This window comes from Balaenoptera borealis, assembly GCF_965194805.1.
Source record: "Balaenoptera borealis genome assembly, chromosome: 8".
Lineage (NCBI taxonomy): Eukaryota > Metazoa > Chordata > Mammalia > Artiodactyla > Balaenopteridae > Balaenoptera > Balaenoptera borealis.
This window is the reverse complement of record NC_138865.1, coordinates 82,332,267-82,358,316: the sequence shown is the minus strand read 5'-3', so window position 1 is coordinate 82,358,316 and position 26,050 is coordinate 82,332,267. Positions and strand designations below refer to the sequence as shown.

General features: G+C 40.0%; 1 pseudogene across 1 annotated transcript in view; it reads left to right on the top strand.

Moving 5' to 3' along the window:
• Nucleotides 1-467: 467 nt before the first annotated feature.
• The window catches only part of LOC309633093 (S-adenosylmethionine decarboxylase proenzyme pseudogene), a 78,428-nt pseudogene continuing 52,845 nt past the window's right edge, over nt 468-26,050 (top strand). The window contains exon 1 of the transcript XR_014249588.1: nt 468-604. The product of XR_014249588.1 is annotated as an S-adenosylmethionine decarboxylase proenzyme pseudogene (transcript). The remainder of the gene's footprint in view (nt 605-26,050) is intronic.

Genomic DNA, 26,050 nt, shown 5'->3' with positions numbered 1-26,050 from the left:
ACAAGCAGCTCATGCAGCTCAAGATCAAAAAAACAAACAACCCAATCCAAAAATGGGCAGAAGACCTAAATAGACATTTCTCCAAAGAAGATATACAGATTGCCAACAGACACATGAAAGAATGCTCAACATCATTAATCATTAGAGAAATGCAAATCAAAACTACAGTGAGATATCATCTCACACTGGTCAGAATGGCCATCATCAAAAAATCTACAAACAATAAATGCTGGAGAGGGTGTGGAGAAAAGGGAACCCTCTTGCACTGTTGGTGGGAATGTAAATTGATACAGCCACTATGGAGAACAGTATGGAGGTTCCTTAAAAAACTAAAAATAGAACTACCATATGACCCAGCAATCTCACTACTGGGCATATACTCTGAGAAAACCATAATTTAAAAAGAGACATGTACCAAAATGTTCACTGCAGCTCTATTTACAATAGCCAGGACATGGAAGGAAGCAACCTAAGTGTCCATCGACAGATGAATGGATAAAGAAGATGTGGCACATATATACAATGGAATATTACTCAGCCATAAAAAGAAACGAAATTGAGTTATTTGTAGTGAGGTGGATGGACCTAGAGTCTGTCATACAGAGTGAAGTAAGTGAGAAAGAGAAAAACAAATACCGTATGCTAACCCATATATATGGAATCTAAAAAAAAAAAAAATGGCCATGAAGAACCTAGGGGCCAGACGGGAATAAAGACAAACACCTACTAGAAAATGGACTTGAGGATATGGGGAGGTGGAAGGGTAAGCTGTGACAAAGTGAGAGAGTGGCATGGACATATATACACTACCAAACGTGAAATAGATAGCTAGTGGGAAGCAACTGCATAGCACAGGGAGATCAGCTCGGTGCTTTGTGACCAGCTAGAGGGGTGGGACAGGGAGGGTGGGAGGGAGGGAGATGCAAGAGGGAAGAGATATGGGGATATATGTATATGTATAACTGATTCACTTTGTTATAAAGCAGAAACTAACACATCATTGTAAAGCAATTATACTCCAATAAAGATGTTAAAAAATAAAAAAATAAAAGTGTTACAACTAAATCAAATTTAGACTGGCCAAGCTTTTAATTATTAATGGTGATAAAGGAGAGATTGATATTGCGAATAATCAAATAATTAAAGTGAATGACAAACATGAGAAACACTGTCCAAACTTATAGAGGTAGAGAAAAGAAAATCTTTGAAAGAAAATGACAGATAAGGAATAAGACAGTGGAGATCAAACCTATTAATTATATATGTTCCCCAGGGGGAAAATGTAAATGATTGGAATAGAGGCAGAAATCACAGACGAAGAATGCATTCCATTGCTAGTTTAAAAAACTGACTGAATATACTTATCAAAAGTATCAAGGTCATGAAACACTGTCATACATTGGAGGATTCCAAGGAGGCATCATGACACCTAAATGCATTAAATCCTGGAAGAGAAAAAGAACAATGGTGGAAAACTGGTGAAATCTAAATAAAGTCTGTAGTTTAGTTAATATATTGCATTAAAGTTAATTTATTAATTTTGATAAATATACCGTGGTTATATAAGATGTTAAAATTAGGTAAATGTGGGTGAAGAGTACATGGGAACTCTCTATACTACCTTTGCAACTCTTCTGTAAATCTAAAATTATTTCAAAATAAAAAGTTTTTGAAAATAATAGAACAGTCAAATCAAAGGAGTTGATTGTGTTCCTAGAAAAACTGTTGAAAAGAACCCCACAAATGTCTATGTTCAGGCAAACGTTAAATTATTTAATTAAAAAGATAAAAATAAAACCCTACAAACATCCAGAGGAAATAAGGCAGTTAGCTCCAAAGATCTAACTAAGTAGCAAAGCATCAAAACACTACAGTTAAAAACTAACAGAGGGCCTCCCTGGTGGCACAGTGGTTAAGAATCCGCCTGCCAATGCAGGGGACAAGGGTTCAAGCCCTGGTCCGGGAAGATCCCACATGCCGCAGAGCAACTAAGCCCATGCGCCACAACTACTGAGCCTGCGCTCTACAGCCCATGAGCCACAACTACTGAGCCCGTGTGCCGCAACTACTGAAGCCAGCGCACCTAGAGCCCATGCTCTGCAACAAAGAGAAGTCACCGCAGTGAGAAGCCCGCACACCGCAACGAAGAGTAGCCCCCGCTCGCCGCAACTAGAGAAAGCCTGCATGCAGCAACAAAGACCCAATGCAGCCAAAAATAAATACATTTGAAAAAAAAAAAGAAAAGAAGAAACAGACACTCCAGGAAAACAATTATTGTGGGAAATTTTTATGTACCCCTTTTTTAAGTCTTTTGAGTCTAAAATATGTTTTTAAAAAATAAAGATATAATTTGAATAATGTAGTTTTAAATTTATTTATTTATTTATTTATGGCTGTGTTGGGTCTTCGTTTCTGTGCGAGGGCTTTCTCCAGTTGCGGCAAGCGGGGGCCACTCTTCATCGCGATGCGCGGGCCTCTCACTATCGCGGCCTCTCTTGTTGCGGAGCACAGGCTCCAGACGCGCAGGCTCAGTAATTGTGGCTCACGGGCCTAGTTGCTCCGCGGCATGTGGGATCTTCCCAGACCAGGGCTCAAACCCGTGTCCCCTGCATTGGCAGGCAGACTCTCAACCACTGCGCCACCAGGGAAGCCCTGAATAATGTAGTTTTAAAAAGCAACAGATATAGATATATAATAAATAAAATATATATGCACACCTTTGTTTGTATATAGATATATGTATATACAACACATACATATATATAAAACCTTAGATTTTCAAAAGAAACACCTTCCAATTGTCCATGAGATTATTTATAAAATTAGAACATTAATTAAATTGCAAAATAAAAGAAACCCATGGATCATAAAAGAAATCAAGAGGACAGTTACAGACTGTTAGAAGAGTGAAAATGAGAGAACTGTATATGAATTTACATACTTAATTCTCTCGAATATTCTATCCAAGTTATAGACAAAAGTAAATTCATGATCGTTAAAACTTTTATTATAGGTAAGAATATACATGAAATAGCAGAGAATTGAAGATATTAAGTAACTTTAAAAATTTTACTATAAAAATCAGGATAAAAAGAATCCTTTTTTTCTAACAGGAAAAAAAATAATTAATTATAATACTGTAAAACAGCTAAATAAAACCCAAGCATTGTTTCTATGGGAAAAAATGGTTTAAAATGAATTATAATAAATGATGAATACAATAAATAATAAAGGATAGATTTGCCTAATAAACATTAAAATAGAGGTTAAGAAAATAGAAACTACTCTACGATTCTAAAAATAAGGACACTTTTTTTTTTTTTTTTTGGCCAAGCCACACGGCTTGTGAGATCTTAGTTCCCCAACCGGGGATCAAACCTGGGTCCCAGCAACCAACGAAAGTGCCTAGTCCTAACCACTGGACCGCGAGGGAATTCCCAAAATAAGAACATCTTGATACAATACTTGGGTTTAGGGGAAAATAGTATATTATCTTAAATGATTCAATTAAAAAATTTAAAATATGAAAAGACTATCACAGGGAAATTATTTAAAAGTTTATCTAAAAGCTACTTTTAAAAGTAGTTTATCTAAAAATTATACAGATTTTCAAAAAACAGATCATTCTTGTGCTACAGAAAGTACTCAGTTCTTTTGTAAGCTAACAAACCCTAAGGCCAAACTAGACATGAAGAGTGCACGCGCGCGCACATGCGCACACACACACCCACACACACACACACACACAGAGACACAAATCTTACTTATTAATACAAATAATGCAAACTGAATTCATTAGTACAAAAGAATTAGCCACCATGACTAAGTAGGGTTTATCCCAAGAATTCAGGCACAGTAGTGGGAAATCTCTTAACATAATTATTCAAAAAATAGGCCTAATAAAAAAAAAAGATAAATCATTTAATTAAATCATTCAGATGTTTCAAAGGCATTCAACAGCATTCACTCTCCATTCCTTATTTTTAAAAATGTTTTTAAAACCTTAGAAAATTAAAAATAAAAGAATATTTTTCAACATGATAACTTGGATAGATAATTCAATAATACAAGAAGCAGGCAAAAAGAAAAGAGATGGCTATTGGAAAGGAATATTTTTAATCATCATTAATAAAGGAAAAAATATTTATTCAGAAAGCCCAGTAAAATATACCCTATATACCTTAGGATTAATAACTACAATAAAATATAATACAATACAATAAAAAACAAGATAAATAAACATGATTCAATTGTTTTTCACACAAAAGATCAACAATAACATATCAACAAAACACACACAAAAAAACTATTTTGGAAAAATCTTGATTAGAATGTTGGGGTGTCAATGTCAAGAAAATTTAATTTTCTTGAGAAATATAAGACCTATTCGTGTAACCAGACTGGGCACTGCAAATATTTTCATTCATAGCTCTGTTAATTGGGTTCTTCTCATCCTATTCTAGTCATACCATGATAATACCTAGCAGACATACCTTGGGGTGGGATCCTGACTAAGGGAGGTACCGCAGGCCCACAGTCATGGAAAGGTGGCTGCTTTCTGAGATTTAAACTACACAATTGACTACCAGTACCATTTTTATCAAACTAGAGATCACAGGAACTTGCCAGAGACTGTGCAGGAAAATATGATATAGCTTTCCTGAAATATGAGTTTCATTCATTATTTCAAAGCATTATTGTTAGCGGACTGTGGAGAGCTGTCTTTGTTTTAAGAAACTACCATATTAGACCACTCTGATTTTGATGGTAGGGTCTTGAGGAAATGATATGGAGGCAGACAGGGGGAAAAGAAGAGAGTCAAACCGTTCTGAGATTCAGAATGTTCTACGGACTCAAAGATGAGTCATTAGGAAAATTCCAAGAAGAAGTAGCATGAAATAGCAGTTTGGAGTCCAGTGAGGGATTCAATTCATGACAGGATCCTGAAGCACTTTTAGGACACAGTTGTCTAATATTCCATCCTGAATGCTTTGCTATATACTTATCCTACCATCATCCTAAAATTTCAGGAAACACCAGCTACAAGAAATGTTTTAGGTAAACGGTTTTGATGGAAATTAAGAATAGTGTCTTTGCTCTACATACAGATCAGAATGGAGCAGAGAGAACCCGTCAGAAAAGGAGAAACCCTTCAGAACAAACAAGAAATCAGAACCACTATTTGACTAGAATAGCATAAGCCTCCAAGAATAATACAATTCTTGAGGAGGTCTTAGACTTCTGTGTGGCCCAAGAAAACTAACTCAATTTTATATCAATCTTAATGGACAAGGGGACAAGAATTGATAGGTGGATAGCATTATTTAATGGAGTAGGGTCTAAGGTTTTAGAATTATGAAGGATAAGAAAATAAATTTTAAAAAATGCTGAACTTCCCACATATTCTATTAGGCCTTCTCCTCATATCCACAGATGAAAGTCCACTTCCCCTACTTTTAAGTTTTGTAGACAAGTCTGCGATATATTGAATTAGATCAGTACAGCAGCACAGAATGGCCTGATGTCCAGAGCAAGCCTTGCTTTCAACTTGTCTAAATATCTTAACCTATTCTAGAAACCATCTTGCCAACTAGGTGTGTAGAAAAACATGCTAGGTAAGCACATTTTAGCAGTGTCTATCCGGCACTACTTAGCGAGCAAAGATGATCCTGGTGAAGGGGTGGGAGCACACATGCCCCTTAAGGAAGGTTCTCCTCCAACGGAGGTGAGTGCATCACGCCAGCCTATGAGCAAAATTGCTAAAATATGATGAACTTGTCTTGCTCAGGCCACACTCCCTAAGCAAAGTTTTGATGTAATTTGACATTATTTTGGTTTTCATAGCAGCTTGCCTACTGCAAGAGAAAATGTTATCTACGGACATGAGAGCAACGGTTCTCTGATCTGTTGTTATTTTTCATGGTACAATAATAAATTTGCATCCAGACTTATTTAACAGTCTCCTGAGGATTCACACCATCCCTGAAAGATGAATGAAACAACAAAAGTTTCTGGGCCTGGAAAACTATAAGAGTCACAACTAAGTTAATCAAGATTAGATGTCTCTTGGTCTTCTTACTTGTGAATGACACATCCCACTGCCATATGCATTCTTTCAGCTATTTAAAGGAACTCTAGTAGCATGTCTGTGTTTGAAGGGCTCAAAAGGGAAAATGGGACAAGAAAATCTACCTCAACTCTGCAGCTTTGTTAGCATAGCACACTAATTCCTTGTTTGGATCAAATTCCATTCATAATATGGAGCAGCAGTTTCCCAAGTGTGTTCACCAGACCTTCACATCAGCATCACCATGGAGGTTGTTAGAAATGCAAATTCTCAGGCCCCACCCCAGACCTCCTGAATCCAGAACTCTGGAGATGGGGCCCAGAAGTCTGTGTTTTAGCAAGCCCTCCAGATGGTTCGAGCATGTGCATGCAGGAGTGTGTGAAGTTGTGATGGCCTTTGGATTTTTTCATTAACTTCACTGATCGCAGGTGGCAAAAGCACCACTCTCTCTCTAATATCAGAGTGAACTTGCCCTCCCTGAGGTAGTTTGCAAGCATAGGGTCATTAATTTAAACTCATTTGTCTCTTAATGTCATTTGTCACCATTAGCAAACCGAGTTGTGTGCCCCAATGGGAGAGAAAAAAATCAATCACTACTGCTTGGTTGGAAGTTGAGTAGGCATTGTAATAAACTACAATCTAGACACCCAACTGATCCCTGCAGCTCAACAACAGATCAAAATCTAGCTAGAAGATGAAAATGAGGAGTTGCTTATTTTGAGAGGCAGTGAGGTGGACTGAAAAATCACTGAACAAAAAAATCCAGAGACCTAGATCCATTGTACCTTATCTCTTTTGGCTTCAGCACCTTTATTTACTGAACATAATAAGTTGAGCAGGACATTAATATGAAAATAACAATTCTCTTTAAAAAAATCAAGCATAGGCTCCTAGTTCCTAAATATCTTTAACTTGTGATTTCTGTCAAACACACTTAAATGCGCGGTTCAGTGCCTTAACTATTATGTGGTTGCTGGTAAACATCAGAGACAGTAGAGAGGAATGAAGAAATACTGTGCAGCAAAGTGTAGATCCAGCTTGACTCTCCACACATGACTAAAGCGGTGTGACGAAGAGCAAGCATCAACTCCCACGGGCCTTCCCCACTTCCTATTGATGGACAGAACTCTTTCAGTTGCAAATAAACAGAGACTTGACTCAAGCCCGGCATGTAGAAAAAAAGAAAAGTGTGTGTGTGTGTGTGTGTGTGTGTAAAAGTGATTTCTTGATTATGTATCTGCAAACTCTAGGATGAACAGGATAGCTGGATCCAGGTGCTTAAATAATTCATTAGCATGCAGCTCTTCTCCACTCCTGGATCTGCCTCTTTCGGCTGTGGATCCATTCTCCTGCAGGCTGCCCCACATGGCCGTCCTGGCATTTCCAGGCTTCTATCCTCACTGTACCAACTGCACCAAAGAGACAGACTGCTTTCCCAAGACACCCAGTACAAGTCCCAGAGTAGAATCTCCTTGGTTCTGACTGCGTCCAATAACTGCCTCTTGGTGCGGGGAAACCTCTTTGACCAGGCTTGGGTCAAACGTCCATCCCTGGAGACAGGGATTGGGTCAGCCTCACTGTCTCTACACTGGGCCAGGACTAGGGTCCTGAGGCAAGCAATCATCTAGGGCACATTATTTAAGAAGTCGCTGTGTTATTGCCAACCCTGTTCATGCACAAACCTGAGAATGAGGGCCTCCTAACTGCACCCCAGGTGCCTCACTCGCCCCACCCTAGTCTCAGTGGTCCTGCTACTGAAAGTTAGGTGGTGGTGGGGTGGGTAGGTTCCCCAAAGGAAAATCAGTGTGCCACTATCTAAAGAAGAGGAAGGAATGATGCGGAGACCAAAAGGTAATAGATGTTCACTATAATATTATTTTCATGAGCGAAGGCAGGAGATTTGACCTAATAATCAGTAAGGTCCTTCCTTGCTCTAAGATACATAGTTCCATGATCTGTTCTTCATTACCACTATCTAAATGCAAGAAATAACCAGAGTCAAATTTATCCAAAAAGGAGAAAAGAACAGCAACCCCCTAAAGATGAGTCACTTAATATCTGGGCTACTTATAAAACACACTATATCTTCAACCCTTTCTATTCATATGGAAATTAGATTAAATTCACCAATTTCCTTAACTGGCAGTCATGAATGTAACAGAAATAGATAGCCCAGTCGTTGGATGACTCTAGGTTGATCCTTGGTCCAATGAGGACGTAAACACATCTAACTCCAACATAAGGCAAAACTGTAAGTAAGTGTTGTAATTAGCATGACCATTATAAAGTATTAAAGATAGGACCACAAGCACAAACAGAGACTTTCCAGGGCAAACCAAGACATATGTCACCCTGGTTTAACACAGATTTACATAAAGTGTTGTGAGAGCACAGAGCAAGAGGCTTTAAATATAGACTATGGAACTCAGTAAAGGCAGCTCTCATCAAGGCTTTGACTAAGTGGATTGTCTACAACGATGAGGAAAAGATTTGATACCAACCAAAGCACATGGATAGGAAAGAATAAAAAAATAGAATATGTTCAAGACAATATGAGTAGGTGAGGCAAGCAGCAATTTGAGAGAGAAAAAAAGATATGGACATAATAACAGGTTGGGGTCAGATCAGGGAGAATATTAAATGCCGTTAAGAATTTTCAGTTTATTCTAAAGACAGTAAGGAGGAGAGGAAAAGTGACAGACAAGCAGTGTGGTGAGGGAAACCATAATCTTCAATCATTCCAGGACAAGCATCAGTTTCATCAGAGAAATAACATAGTCATGATTACCTAAAGAAATGGTTGCAAACTTACTGTCCTGGCATCCAGTTGGGTGCACAAACTTATTCTGAGTGGCCAATGTGATTTTTAAAAATAATTAACTTAAAATAAATTTGAGTAATCGTATGCATGACATTCTAGTTCAACCACAGACTCTGCCACTCCCAACTGCCTCACATTGAACAGATACACACATTTACCTGATGGGCCCTGAAGGCACTTGTGTTTGAGAGAACACCTCAAAATGGGTATTTCCTGTTTTATCCTCAGGTTATTTTAAAATTTTTCTAGGGATAACATATTGTTTCTTTTCATCTGCCACCGATTTTAAAAATTCACAAGGTCTTCTTCATGAGAGAGTTTATTAACTCTAAGATGATAGAAATCAAGAAATAGACATTTATGAAATTTATTTCTACTGATATATTTACTGTGCTCTACTTTCACAGAGGAAATCATTTCAAAGGAAGAAAGACGAAGAAAGGGAGGAAGGAATGGACAAAAAGATGGAAAAGTAAAAGAAGGCAGAGAGAAATCTGAAAGTAAATTCAATACCTGGGAAATCTAAATTGGCTAGATTGTACTTGCCAAGATAGAATCTCCACACAGATGGAGTTTGGCTAGCCCCAAATACACAATATTTGTATCACAAGATCCCTATAAAACACAAAAATGATGCAAGTATGGGCATAAATAAGTAGAGAGGGGGTGGAAAGCAATCCTGTCTTCCAGATTGAGGAATAGAGTGAAAATAAGTCATTTATCTCAGATTTTCAATCTAGGAAAAATAAAAAGATGTCAACCCCACAGTGTGGTGGATGGGTGCAGAGGGTAACTAACTGGTCAAGGAAAGAGACATATGTCATCAAAAAGGCCCTGTGAGCTTGAGAAACACATTTCTGCACACCAAGATAAATATGAGCATAGCTCCAGACACTGACAGTGTGGATAGCAAGAGTTACAGGAGACATCCCTGGTGTGCTGAGAGATCTTCAGAGATTCCTCAGTAGCACCTGGACTCCTACCCTCACCAGTGGTGGTCCCAGGGGCCTAAGCTACACAGGAGTAAGGATAAATGGTTGATAGAATGCCCCTAGGCCTCTGTAGCCCAGGCATTTGGGGTCAGAAAGGGGCAGATCCTCTAGTTCAGGCACACTCTGATGCTCCAGTTGAAATGGCCATAAAGGAAGCCTTCTTCTGCCTGGAAATAGTTACTGAGTTCTCGACTCCGCTCAACATTTATTTTTCTTTCCCCGGCCATCTGACAATTGTTTGGTTTTGGATGCTGGCTGCCTGACATCTTCCTTGTCAAAGCACTGCTAAGAGAAAGCTCCACACTATAAATCTTCTTGGGTGGGCCCCAGGACTGTTGCCTACATAGGCTGAGACATGTCACAGAAGAAGGGCATTCTTAAGTCCTATAAGGGCTGTCAATGGATGTGGGGACTGGAAAAAAAGGGGTGGGGGCAGGTTTAGAAAGGGAACTTACAGCTAGGTCACTGAATGTTAACGAGCAAAGAAACTATGGAAATCTAATCCCTATGCAACTGGATGAAGTGATTTTTCCCAATGTTGCCCAATCAATCATCAACAGGTCTGATATTAAAACTGAAGACCCTTGTCTCTAAATTTAACGGAGCAGTGTGTTCTGGGAAAGGGCATCATTCTGGACATCATGGCGGGCCACTCAAAGCTGGGTGAGTTTGGCTAAGTCACTGATCCTGCAGTGTTTCAGTTTCCAGGTCTTGAAGACAGAAGTCTTCAGTTATGATTTCCAAGGCTGCTTTTAATCCCCAAATTCCAGGACATCTTACCGGATATACTGTGCTCCTCGTAACTTTTCTCCAGGCCCCAGCACACACATACACACACTTTCATCTGGGTATTTTCAAATAGAGTCCCCTGCTTGATTTTTTGTTGGACTGTGAGTTGTATCAGAGGCATGTGACATTTGCTCAGCGGATCACGGGGAACCATGAACTTTGTACGCTTTTAAAGGGAGGTCAACAGGGACTTACTTCCCAAGGATATGGCCTCCTGTGAGGCTTATCAGTTTATTCTGCAGCTAAAGGGCTTGAATTATCTCAAGCCTCTTGCGGGTTGAGTTGTTGTAGAGTTTGCCCAATGGCATTAAACTCCTCTATTATATTTCTGAGTAGGTAAACTCAGTGCCCTCCCTTATCAGAAAGGTGGGAATGGCCCTAAATCCTAAGTGTACATTTGTTAGCTTTTGCTTCCTTCATCTCCACCTCCTCTGCCTTATCCACCTGCCTCTGAAAATACTAGAAATAGTAGTAATAGTAATGGAATAATAGTGATACTACTACTAATTAATATCTAATTCATTAGGTGGTTAAAATGATAAAACAAATTCACACATGTAAAGAGCTGAGAACAGTGCCCTGTCTTTAGTGAGCACTCAATCAATGTTATCTATTGTAGGTATCGTGCCACAAGCCTGGAGGGGCACCTATATTCCAAAAAGGAGCAAACGATAGGTGTTTTTAGAGAGAAATGGGCTACATGATCACAGCAAGTCTGCTAGAAATTTAGGAAAGCTGATGGGCCTGTGACCTCAAATCACAGGCTTTTATGGGAAAATGTGAATTAATTCTTCCTGTCAAGAAGGTGACAAAAGGGCACCAACCAGATCACTGAAAGAGTCAAGTTTGCAGACAGATTAAATGAGCCAGAAAGGGAGGACCAAGACAGCCCAAGGGATTTAGAAAGAAAAAACTGGGGCCATGTCCTAGATTCAGTCAGAGAGCTAACACACGAAAGCCAGAGAGGTCAAGATGACAACAGTTATCTTGGCTGAGACTCAGAAACTAACTGTGAATATTAGCAGGGCTGTCCTATACAGATGTGTAGGTTGACTGCACAACTCTGCAGGTACCACTAACCACTCACACAGTAGTCATCATGGATTTGTTTATTCATAATGCCAATTTTCTAGTAGATGGCAGTAAAGTGGCACAAAGAAAGGTCACCTTTTTCCTTTTTCTAATCCACTCAAGATGTATATGCTGGTGGCAGCCTTTGGCATTAGACAGGTAATAGGTGAGGATTTCTATCCTCAACCACAATTAGCACCCTTGCCTCAGTCAATGGCCAATAGCTGTGGAAATAAATATGCAACCTCACAAAAAAAGAGGAGAAATGCAAATTATAATAATGAGGAGCTGTAATTTTTATTTATCAACTGGCAAAGATGTAAATGACTGTTAATACTTTAATGCTGGTGAGAGTATCAGAACACAGGAACTCTCATGAAGTGTGGCAGGAATATAAATTAGCATAACCTTTTTGTAAGGCACTTCAGCAATGTATATTATAATCAGAAAAGTGCACGCCATTTGACCTATAATTCCGATTTGAGGATTAGCAAGAAATACTTACACTGGTATACTTACACACACATATATAAAATATATACAAGAATGTTCACCATAGCATTATTTTAATAGTAAAAAAAAAAAGTTGGAAACTCACACAAAGCTCATTTATCAAAAACTGGTTGAATCAACTTCAGTACATCCAAACCTTAGAACACAGACCATAGCAGAAGCCAAAGAAGGAAGTTACTCTGCAAATGTGCTGAAATGAAAGAAATACTAATACTGAAGAAATACTTATAAGAAACATTTAGTGTTGCCAAGAAGTGTGTATGGTTTGGTCATCTTAAAGGAGAGAGAGGTGGGTGGAGGAAATGAGAAAAAGAAGGTAGGACTGTTGGGAGGGAAGGAAAAAGGAAAGGAGGATATAGGGTTTCATATGTATAGGGAAACTTCTGGAAGGAAACATAATAAACTGTTATGAGTGGATATCGCTGAGGAATGGGAGTATAGGAGGCTTTTATTTTCTGTGCTTTATATTTTCTCATTTCCATCCCTTGCAACACGAATGTGGTAATTCTCCTAGCATGTGTTACCTGTGAACTTGCTATTTCCTGCGCAGAAAAGCTCTCCCACCCCAGCTATTTGCACAGCTCCTGCTTTATGTCACTCAGGTCCCTGCTCAAATGTCATTTGTCTTAGAAGACTGCTCTGACCCCTCCCTAAATAAAATAATGCCTTTCATCAGGCTCTATCCCTCCATCCTGCCTCATTTTTCTTTATGGTATTTATCAGTGCCTGACAGTACATATTATAACATGTATTTATGTTTGTTTATTGATTCTCTCTCTTTCCCAGTGAAAGTTCTCTCTGTGAGGGCAGGGGCTCTGCCGTATAACCTACTTTTTTCTAGGGCCCCAATGCCTCTAAATTACTTTAAGCTACTTGAGCATATAAAGTACGACATGATGTAAGTGTCACTAGGGTTAGCCAAAGCCTAGGTGCTAACCGATAATGCACAGCCAAAGGGTAGCCAGTCAAGAATGTACAGATGAAAAATCAGATAGTACCTTTTTTCTACAATGAGAAAGAGCCACTCCCCAGGCTACCACAAGCCTAGCTATAACTTAGCACCATCATCAACCGAGGCTTTGCTATTCATTCAGAGTGAAGGGCAGGAATGAGTTTTAATTCTGAAGTTAGCATAGTGAATACGAGAAATAAGTTCTCGAGGTACTCAAGACAGGTAGATGAGCTAAATATACATTCTAAAGACTTCCTAACCCAGGGCATAAGCAGAATCCAAGAATCTAGTGAGTGCACTTACCTGCACCCAGGAGAACAGCACCCAAGCTTGAGCCTTGCTCAGGCCGGCACCCGGAGAATTTCTATTTGTCTGACACCAACTAGAAGATAGAGTCCTGCCTCTGGAGCACTGGGTTGGCCTAGAGAGGGTCTTTCATGCAAGGAATGCTGGGGCCATCTCAAAGAACAGAGAGCTGGAATTTCTTTGAGCTCAAGGAAGAATATATAAAAACCTTCTGCGGTGCCAGGCAGAATCATATCAGAGCCAGAGGTAAAAGGAAAAACCAATAATGCTGAACCCATATTTATTTAATATGTTTACTTTCTTCATCGTGGATATATTGCATTAATTTTGATTTTGAAAAATAATACATTCAAATATTATTTATCTTGATTACTGAGTTCTTTGGCACTCTCTTAAACGTTGTGACCTAGGTAAGAATGTTGCTCACCCCACACTAGTCCTGCCCTGCTTTTTGGTTCCTCCTTTGCTAGTGAATGACCATTCAGTAACTGTCTATATATGTAAGAGCATGTGGCCTGAGACTCGCTTCCATTGTACGGGTGGTAGTGTTGTGGGGAGTAGCTAAGCTGTGCACCACAAACTTATCTAATCTTGTCCACTCTATCTCACCAAAAGAACCATGAAATCTTACATGACCAAACTGCATTAGGTCAGTTCCCAAGAGCCTACCTACCACACAGCTGCAGACGGTAAGTCTGTATCAAGAGTACAAACACAGGGCTTCCCTGGTGGTGCAGTGGTTGAGAGTCCGCCTGCCAATGCAGGGGACACGGGTTCGAGCCCTGGTCTGGGAAGATCCCACATGCCGCGGAGCAACTGGGCCCGTGAGTCACAACTACTGAGCCTGCGCGTCTGGAGCCTGTGCTCTGCAACGGGAGAGGCCGCGATGGTGAGAGGCCCGCGCACCGCGATGAGGAGTGGCTTCCGCTCGCCGCAACTAGAGAAAGCCCTCGAACAGCAACGAAAGACCCAACACAGCCAAAAATAAATAAATAAATTAAAAAAAAAAAAAGATGACTACTATCTTAAAAAAAAAAAAAAACCCAAGCACTCTCTAATGATTTAAATGGAGTATAATCTAGAAAAATTTAAAAAAGAAAAAAGAGTACAAACACATTTGCTCTAAAGTGAATGAAACAATCTTTAGAGTAACTCACTCATTTGCATGGACCACTATGAATGCTCTGGAAGAAGACCTAGCAATTTTGAGTCATAATTCTGTAATGTTTTTTAAAGCGGATACCTCCATTTATAAACTTCAGGCCCCTCAAAGCTTGGATCCATCCCCAAGCCGTGGACATAACCTATTTTTAAGTAAACCAATAGATGACCATTCAGGTTTACAAACATAATAGTCTGTAGAGACTATTTACTTTACAAAACGATAGAAAGTGTCATTCTTCAGCTATCTGGTTCCTATTAGTACACTTAAAACTTGATTTAACCTACATACATTGACTTTGTCCCAGTTTATCAATACCATTTATTATGTAGTAAGGCACACCCAGGAGTCTATGCTTAATTGATACAGAAGTAACTGGTTGAGTATTACCAACTTCTGTTAATTTAAAGGTTCATGTGAAAAACTTTTAAGTTGTCTAGTTTGAAACTTTTCCTATTTGTTGTTGAATTTTTAAAGTCAAGATTGGCTAAACTGGTTAGATGAACTGATCTTGCTTAAGTATAAATCTAAGAGTGTAAAATTTTAATTGTGATGCCTACACAGACTACAGTACTCAATACACAATTCAAGCAACAAACAATTTATTAAGTGCCTACTAGGTGTGAGCATTCTAGGCTCAGGCAATAAAACAGTGTTTAAAATCATGGTGAGATCCCACTTGTCACTCCTGACATGTCATACGTTATACAAGCTATTTCTTCCTTGCAATGTAAATGGTAATACTTGTCCCGATAACTCACAATTTCAAACTGAAGATCTGCTGAAGTCCCAGTTTCTGTTCTTCTCCACTTCCCCTGCCCCCACCTTCCCTGCACTCTCTTCTCTACTCTGTGCTCCAGGGCTCTGCATCCCAGTGCTTCTCTTTTGCCAGCTGCCTTCCAATTGCTTTAGGCCAAAAGAAGGCACTGACAAGAAACTGGAGAGACAGAGGAGAGAGGCTGGGGGATTTCTTCCCTGCTCTTCCTGCTTTTGAGTCATTTTCTACCAGCACTGTCATTTTATGGTGACTCTTCCCGCGTGGAATGTGTCAGGATGTCAGGCGTGGCTAGGGGCTGGTAATACTCTTTCCACCATTTGCCCCCGCAGGCATTAGGGATAAAAACTTTGGCTTCCAGCTGCGACTTTCTGGGTGCCTCAAGTCCATCATTCAGTGTGTGCTCTATCCCCTTCCTTCACCTCTGTTAAGTAGTCCCATCTTTCAAGCTTCCTTGTTTAAACCATCTGAGGGGATTCTGTTTCCTGCTGGGACCGTGACTGACATCATATATGACAAATTAAGGTAAGGGAATGGTTAAAATAAATAACAACACCAGTCAGTTAGGTTTACACTAAGCAAACGTCGGTCACTACTCAAACAGAGTAGTTTGTGAGCCCTTTCACTACCCGTTCTATTTTAAAGCTGACTTTCCACACTTGGGGACCTCTCCTTAGTCCCAACTGTGCTTTCATTATGATTCTGAGCTTAACCGTGAACATTCACTGTGGGCTGAAATCTGGCCATGCTAAATCTACATGTATCCTTTAGTTTACTCTTCAAAAAATGCTGAAAAAATTATTTTAGGAAGTTTAACACATATGTTAAACTAACAGAGGTCTACCAATTTGAATCTTATTATGCCAGGCTTAACTGATATATTAAACATCTTAATAATCTCCTATCATGTGTGGGAGGAGAACTATTTACAAATTATGAAACGTGATTAAATAAGATTATATTTAATTATATTCAATTGTAAATACTTAATATTTATAATTGACCCTTCGGAAAAAAATTGACTAAGTACCCTTGAAAATGTTTGCCTTTTCTGATATTATTGATCTTGCAATATTAACCCAACAAGACAGCAAAAACCACAAACAAGAAACCCTTTCTCCAACAAAGAATTGACTGTGAATTCTTAAAAAATATAATAATAGTTTTTAGTAGCATGCTTATGAGTCAGACTTTATTACTTGAAAAGCTTGTCATTTTTTGGAATATTAACATTTCTCTGTTTTAATGAAGTCTAAAGCATTGCCACAAATTTGCCTTCAAGAACTTGTGGAGTTTTTCCTTGTTTATGAGTATGGGCTATAAATAGTCCTGTATGTGTATTATATTAATATTTTACACATTATTTAAATGAAATTATATAATTATACACAGGAAAATCTTCATTTCCCACCTGTCTGGCTAGTGGGACCGGACAATCAAAACGTACCACTGAGGCCATGTAAAGTGGTTGCAACAGTGGTCCATGCCAGGGTAGTACACAATAGTGTCAGTTATTATTTTCTGTTGGCAAAATTCATTCATTCACTGCACCAGAGGGAAATTTACCTCGAGGTCAGTGAGTTTAAGTTTCAGGGCATCTCTTACACTCAAACCTGAGAGCGTCAAGAGTCACTAGGAATTGTGGAACGTTCTAGGTGGCAGGGGAAGCCAGGCTGTAAGAGGAAGCATTTCTATGAAGTCATTTCTGGTCAACTGCTTAAAAGGGCCCGAGAAGCAAAGAGCCTGGATCTCTGAGGCACCAATAATTTGTTGCGAATTCTTGTCTCAGTTTAAATAAATATTCACTTTCTTACCTACTTTTATCTGGAATTTTGCATTATTTTTCTTCAAGAGAGTCTACCAAATTGTACAAGCTTCAGATCAGGGACTGCCCAGATCACATTTTCCAAATATAATCTGGTCCAGAAAATTGGGTCTTACAAATTACTTCTATGAACAGAAGGTCTTGTTGCCAAAGCAATGACTTTAAAACTTTATCAGCTTCCAACAAAGAAAACTCATTTGACAGCAAAAGACACATGACTCAGAAGGCTTCAGTTTTTCAGAGAGCAGTGTTGGTAGTAAGAGGAACATCAACCAAAGCCACCGGGTAGTTTGAGGATCTGCCCCGGAAGAGGCAGTGGGCACCTGTCGTGGCCACCAAGAGAAAATGAGAATTTTATGGTTAAATATAAATCCTTTTTGTGTTAAAAACCACAGTTTAAAAGAAGCTAACACCTCCTATGGGCAACCTAAATATGCTTTGAACAGCATAAGCCGTGTCCTGCTCGTTCCTGAAAATATCCAAATATTCCTAAGGAATATACTTCTCCATTTATGATTCACTTTTTCATCACACTCAGATTATGATACTGCTGACAGTCAATGGCATTTTACAATGTCTTATTTCACAAGTGAATCAGAGACAAGGAAAGGTAATGTGATGTTCTTGAAGACCTAACAGACAGAGTGAAAATTTTAACTCATTTTCCTCTGCTGCTTCATTATTTCCAACCCACATTAAATAAAGGCAACCATATGTTTTTGAAAATACTGTAAACCTGACAAAACTTTCAGTTAGTCATTTATTCTGTGTGCATATCCTACAATATTGATTTCTTTGTGTTACTTTATCCTTAGCTTTTAAAAAAATAATTGTGATGAAAATGATTTTGTTTATTTCCAAATAAATACTCAAGCATATGCATATACCTCAAAAATAATGAACATATGTGTTTAAATTAAAATGGGATGTCGGGGGAATCCCATGAAAATACATACACTAGCAGCCATTGTAAGGTCTATCTCACCATGTTTGCCAAACTTTGAAGTCTGGGCGAGCTTCCCATTTCTGTGCCCGCTGGAAATCCTGCAAGTAGCTGATTTGTGAGACAATGCCAAGCCACCCAAAAATAGAGGGATGAGATTAGGTTCTGTGTAACACAAATACCGTGATCCTATCAATATGATCTAGCTTCAATCCCTTTGTTTGTTATGTCTAGCATATGATTAATATTGTATTTCAAATCTGAAAGAGGAGAGAGATAAAAGTAACACACACATAAAGAAGCTATTACAAAGAGGAGTAGGAAATCCAAGATTTGTTAATTAATCACCTGGACAAACAAGATATTGTCTCCTTACATTTGAGTTGGTTTTCCCATTCAGATGTGTGTTTTCAAACAAGTATCTGGTGACAGACAGGGATATACACAGAGGATCCAGAAGGCATCCTCTCTGAAGATTTTAAAGACATGGCTCCTTTCTTAATTTAGGAGAAGAATGATGAGGAAGAGACTGTTTTAACTACAATGCAATTGGAAGGAATATAAATTAAAGCATACCCAGTTGCCTTTCCTTTATACAAAGAGAATGCAATTGAAAAACTATAGAAATACATGTGTCTATGTTTTATTTCCAGCTTACTGATCTGCAGTGGGCTACTGGTTTAGCACCACAATTTTCTGCCTCATATTTTTCACTAACAATGGTTAAAATCTAGTGCTCCAGTATTCTATTGCAGCATAACAAATCATCCCAAACTTGGTGACAAAAATCAACAACCATTTTATTGTGCTCATGGATTCTGTGTGTCAAGAATTGGGCAGGGCACAGTGGTAGGATTTCTCTGCTCCACGATGTCTGGGGCTTCATCTGGCAAGACTCAAGTGGCTTCAGGTGACTCCAACAGCTGGGGCTGGAATCCTATGGAGGCTTCTTCACTTACAAGTCTGGTGCCTGAAATGGGATGACTCAAAGGCTGGGCATAGATGGGACTGTCAACTGGAGTGCCTACAGGTGGCCGGTCCATGAGGCTTGGGCTTCTTCACAGCATGGAAGCATCAGGGTAGTTGGTTTTTACCTGGTGGCTCAGGGCTCCAAGAGTGAATGCTTCAGCAAACAAGACCTTCCATGACCTAGTCTCAGAAGTCACATAGCATCGTTTCTGTTATACTCTGTTGGTTGAAGCATTACAAGCCCAGCTAGATTCAAAGGGAGTAGACATAGACACCACCTCTTGATAACATAAGTGTCAAAGAATTTGCAACCATGTTTTAAAATTGCCACACCTATGCAGTGTGCTACACCTACTCTTAAATATAGCTAAAGTAAGGAACAAATAGTATTCATTAAGTACCTGTTAACTACCACACACTATTAGGAGTTTTAAATACATATTTACTCTTCAAAACAGCTCTATGAAGAAATTATTATTATCTCCATTTGACAAGTAAGGCATCTAAAGCCCAGGGGTTTTATAACTTATCCAGGAAAACACAGTACTGTTCAAAGCCTTGGTCTATTTAATTCCAAAGACTGGTACTTTCTCACTATTCTTACTATCACCCTATGTTTTCTTGTGTTTTTAACAAAAATTCTTTTCCTAATAAAAGAGAGTCTCTTTTTTTTCATTAATTTGTATGGAAAATACCATGTTTTAACCATCATACTTTAGTTCATATGATAACCCAAAACTCACCAAACACCAAAAACTAAATAATTTCAATGCATTTAAGATACTTATAAATATGAAAACTATTTGTTTCCTATACTGCTATAACAAATTACTACAAATGCAGTGGCTTAAAACAACACAGATTTACTATCTTACAGTTCTGGAGGTCAGAAGTCCATAACAGGTCACGCTGGGCTAAGTCAAGGTGTCAGCCGACTGAACTCCTGCTTCCTTGCCTTTTCCAGCTCCTCAAGGCTGCACACATTCCTTGGCTCATGACCCCTTCCTCTATCATCAGAGCCAACAATGGCATCACTTCAAGCTCTGCTTTTGTCACCACATCTTCTTCTCTGACTCTGACCCTCCTGCCTCCCTCTTTCATTTATAAATACTCTTGTGATAACATTGGGCCCATATAGATAATACAAGATATTCTCCCATCTCAAGACTCTTAAATTAACCACATGCAAAGTCCTTTCTGCCATATAAGGTAACATATTCAGAGGTTCTGCAGATTAGGATATGGACATGGGCGGGGGGCAGGGTGTGGATTCTGCCTACCACAGACTATTACCCAAACATAGCATAAGTACACACATCATCTATATTCCCCAATTAAACAGCCACTATACTCTGTCATCCCCTCACATGAAATGTGTCGTATTTCCCAATTATCGGGCTGCTAATGACAACATTTCCTCTCTTACATCCAAATTAACCATCTCATCAAGCTCACTAAAGCCTTTCACTCAGCGGCCGGAGGCTCCACAGCCTCCGCACCACCGTGGGGAACAGTGCATTGCGTCCTGCGGAGCGCAGATCCCGCCGCCCCTCCCTCTCAGCTCCCCTGACAGACGGGCGCACCTGCGGGCCCAAACAAACTGACCAACTCATGGCGTTCAACCCAGATTTGCAGGGGCGTCTCCACACCTCCTGCAGGGCAGAACATGTCTGATCCTGCCCAAGAGGCAGCGAGGAAGGTCGAGGATTCGAGTGGGGTGTCCTGTCTAAACAGGACAGGTAAGTTTGCGCGCTCCTCCACACTCACCACCATCTCCTGTCGGGTGTTGTTTTCACCCCCACCCCCGGCTCCAATGAGGATAAAAACGGGGTGAGAAGTCATAGGGTTGAATCGTCAAGCCCGATTTTCATGCCGACGTTCTCATCTGTTCAAGCTTAGCATTTCACTGCAGGCCATTACTGGAATTTATTAACTTGCTAAAACTGATGCTCTGAGGTCCTCACCCATTGTATGGTAACTGTTTGCTTAATTATCCATATCTAAAGAGTGGCTTTGGCTGACTTGCGGTTCTTTCAGCTTTCTAGGCCTGTGCAGCCCTCCGCTCAGCGACAGCACAGGTCACTGAGTACCTACTGAGAAGCGTCCTCCAGAAACCCTGGAGGGCTCACAGCACAAGCCTGGTACATCGTACACTCGCAGAATGTGTAGCTGCCGGTGCAAAACCAAGAACCCACTCTGGGAGGGCAGTGAAGGGCTCAGAGACACCAGCAGACGCCACAGAGAGGCTGCGCAATTTTATTCCAACTATACTCTTAGTGCCACGATGCCACAGCGTCAATTTGTACTTCTGCATGCAGCTCATGCTGGTGTGATGACAGCTCTTAAAATATTGAGTGATTGTGGGCCCGTCAGCATAAAATTATTCTAACATGGTGCCTTTATTAGTGCTTCAATAAATGCCATTCTTCTTGTGTTCTGAGGTGGCATTTGCAAATGAGCTAATTTCTCTGCGGTAAAATAACTGTGTTGCATTTATTTTGTGGGGGAAAAAACAGTGCTATTACATAAAGGGGGCTCTTTTTCCATCAAAACCACATACGCTGTAGTTAGTCAAGTTTAAAAAAGAATGCATTAACTAAATGACTAGGTAATTATTTAAATGAACTTGCTGCTTTAAAAAGCTGTAGATGGGATAAACACCTTAAAAATCCCTTGTTATTTCAAAAAGATGTGGCAAATTAGTCAGAGGAGTCTCCGTGCTCCAAGTCAGGGGAAGAAGGTGTCTGCTGATCGGTGCAAGCATTTTAGGGGTTGGGTGTGGGTCTCTTGACCTCATGCCACACTGGCTTCATTCTCCAGAAAGAGTGGAATGGGGAGGAGAGAGGAGAAGAGGTATCACCTGAATCTTACTCTATGCATTTTGCTGCCTGCATCCTCTGGTCCGGAACCCTAGACTCCTACGGCCTCCCTAGTGCGAGGACCCTTGCGTGCGTCACGGATCGACGCTGCCCGCCCACGATAAGAAAGCAGTGAGCACCACACTCACGGAGGTCTCCGGCAAATCACGCGTCAACCCCCTTCCCTTAATTAGGAGACTGTGCATCAAAATTAAGAAATAATTAACTACCTGCCCAGGGTTTCTGTGAACCAACGGTAAGACGCTTGGATGCTACTCTCCTTCCAATTAGCAAAAAATTTTAAAAGGGAGGGAAGGAAAGAAAGGTGAGAGAGGGGAGAGGGGAATGATTAAGAGCAAGAACAAGAGAGATAAGCAATAAGAAAAAAAGAGAAAGTAGGAGGGAAATAAATACAGAAAAATAATCCTGAGAAAATTTTCTCAGAGAAATGACTGAGAAATAGGAAGTTGTATTTTGAGATAAAAGTCAAGCAAATCCCATTGTAAGGACAAACTATGAATTTATTCAGGCTAATACTTCCTAAAGGAAATAATGAGGTTTCTCACTCTCACACTGCTGTGAAGATCTCTGAAGTTCTTTCCTCCCTTAGACTTTGTTCCTCCTTTAGCCAGGTCTGTGAGCTACACAAAACTAAAGGGGCATTTGGTTTTAAGAAGAATTTAATATGTTTATAAAGGAAATCAATAAATCACAAAAATTTTAAAATGGGAATTAACTAATATTGGATATCTGCCATGTAACCAGGCACCAGGTTAAGCGATTTGCACTTACTCATTTGTTTACTCACCACTACCGACTTACACAGTTCTCAGTAGCTCTGCTGAGACTTCTGGAGCTCTAAAGAACATTTTCCGGGACTCCCCTGGTGGCACAGGGGTTAAGAATCCGCCTGCCAATGCAGGGGACACGGGTTCGAGCCCTGGTCCGGGAGGATCCCACATGCCGTGGAGCCACTAAGCACATGCACCACAACTACTGAGCTTGCACTCTAGAGCCTGTGAGCCACAACTCCTGAAGCCAATGTGCCACAACTACTGAAGCCCACGCGCCTAGAGCCCGCGCTCCGCAACAAGAGAAGCCACCGCAATGAGAAGCCCGCACACTGCAACGAAGAGTAGCCCCCCCTCGCCGCAGCTAGAGAAAGCCCGCACACAGCAACCAAGACCCAACACAGTCATAAATAAATAAATAAATAAATAAATAAATAAATAAATAAATAAATAAATTTTTAAAAAATAAAGAATATTTTACTTACAATCTAAATTTGGGACCAGGTAAGAGGTCAGACTCAGACCAAAATGTCAGCTTTTCAAGTGGATTGAAGAGCATAGCTCACACGTGAGCCTTTAGCACGTTTCCTAATACTCCACCCCAAGTCATACCTGGCCACCAGCAGGAAAACCACGTGATCAAGAGCAAGCACAGGGACTTGAGACTAAACTTACTTTACACTCCAGGTATATAGCACAACTTACTAAACAGGCTTAAATTAATTCATCTTTCTTCCTTATGTGTCTTTTTTTGATTTTTTTTTTTTTTTTTTTTACATATCTCACTATAGACATGGGGCGATAGGCAAGTTTCTGGACTTTCCTAGACCTCATTGTTCTTATTTGTAAAATGAAGGCGTTGACTTAAAGAACTTGAAGGCCTTGTGATCCAGGAACCTGAAGCATCCCCTGGGAGTTAATAAGAAACGCAGCAACTTGGGACCCACCCCAATCTACAGAATCAGAATCTTTACCAAGATCCCAGACCAAATCACATGCAATTTCAAGTGTGAGAAGCATGGTACTAAGGACCATTCCAGCGTCACAGCTGTATGAATCCATGAGTTGGTTAAAACAAACAACCAACCAAAAACTAGCAAAGAGGAGGCCAAATACTGTCTGTTATAAAACAGCTAAAACATATTCCACCCCTCCCTTGGCCCTCACCTCTAGGGCTTCACTGATGTCTTTTATCTGATAGTTTCCTTAGGGTTAAAGATCCAATGGTGGCTGAGTCAGCGGCGATAAGAAAGTGGAGAGAAATCTGTAAGACGCTGTTCCTTTTACTCTTCTGTGCCCAAAGCTATATAAACGTTGCAGTAAAATATGCAACATATTTTACCCTATGGGTCCATCCTGCACATACTGAGAGAGGCAGCAGAGCAGAGGAATAAGCGGGACTGGCCAGGGAGCCTGATGGCCTGCCTGAATTCCAGTTCTACCACTGACAAGCTGTGTGATTCAGAGTCAATACAGCATTTCAGTCTGCTCATCTGAAAAATGGAAATAGTGAGGACCCCATTTCACTAAGTAATTAAATACATCAATATTTATAAAATCCTCTACCAGAGCCTGGCCCACGGTAAGTACTACATAAACCCTTGGTTAAATAAAATCCACCAACATATAAGGAATGTTTCCGTTTTCTTATTTTGCTTTTAACAACAGGGAAACCAAGTTCAGCCAACACTATCTCGTGGTACTATCCTTCATCAAGGCACAAGACTTTTATAGTTGGCATTGTGACAATAAACTGGTGATTTTGCTGCTAATTTTTCCCTTCAGATATAATAAAATATGTATATTATATATAAATAATGGAAATGGTTTAAAATAATATGTGCTCTATGTACACTTATTTAATAAGCACAACCTTATGAGATAGATATGATTAGCAGCCCCATGTTACAGATGAGAAAACTGAAGCTGTAAGTGACTTACCTAAGGTCACACAGCTGCACAGAGAGTGGGAATTTGAAATCAGGCAGTCTGGCTTCAGAATCTGTGTTCTTCTGAGACTATGCTATAGCATACTATATACTATCGATATATACAAAATGCTGTCCTGTGCTGCCTTTCATCCTTCCTGGTTTTAATATTTATGTCAGTGGTATCTGTCTTAAATTCATCTTAAATACCATATCGCTTAGGGGCAGAGATGGTTTCTCTACTTTCCTCGGTGTAAAGCCAAATGAAACAACTTGTGCAGCTAGTTAATCGCTTACTAAATTCCTAGTAATAACAATGACATAATATATTACCAAAATCTAATGACATCACAGAAAAGAAACCAACATTGAAAACATCTCTTCCCTCTGAAGTTCTCTTGAATGTGACTGCTGCATTTATGCTTCATTTTTTTTTTTACAAGATGTTTACATTAGGTTTGTACAAAATATTTGAAAATCCACTTAGACAAATGATCCCCAAAGCTAGTAAATAACTCTCTTATGCTTCTTTGAAAAGATCAGAGCCAGTAGCCAATCTTTACTAACCTAGAGAAAAAAGGAAAGCAACAAAATGACGCTGAAATGGCACACGGGGCCTCTAAAGTTATAATAGAGATGTTTCCCATCTTGTTATTCACACTCTGTCATAGGCAAACGGCTTAAAAACAGGCAAGGGAGCATTCAGGCTTCTTGCAAACACAGGTGGGTTGAGCCTCCATCAAGGATGGCTGCAGATGGGAAACTGGGGAGGACAAGGGCAGCGGAGGCTCAAGGCACATGCGCGGCAGGGCACACGGCGTCAGCCTGGGTGCACCTGTGCAGAGAACGTCCTGCACCTCCCTCCTGGTTACAGACCCCAACTCCCACCCCCGGACTTGGGGTGTATGGCCGCTTGAACACACATAGCATTTAGAGTCTGAACTCCCACTTGGCCTAGGCACAGACCAACGACGCTGTCCGCTATCTCCTTTTGCGGGAGACAACAGAACTTATTTAAAATGCAGCTGAACTTCACGTGTTCAGATTCTAGCCCTGCCACTTGCTACCTGTGTGACGCTGACGAGCTCCTTAACCTTTTTTAAGCCTCTGTTTCCCTATTGGTAGAAGAAGGAAAATAATAGCTTCCAAATCCTAGGGTGACTGTGAGGACCATTCCAGCTAATGTGTGTAAAGTGCTAAGTGAAGTGCCTGGGGTGTGGTAAGCACTGGGTAAATGTGAACGATTTCTGCCTAATTAGGTTATACTTCCCTCCCCTTCTGCTTCTTT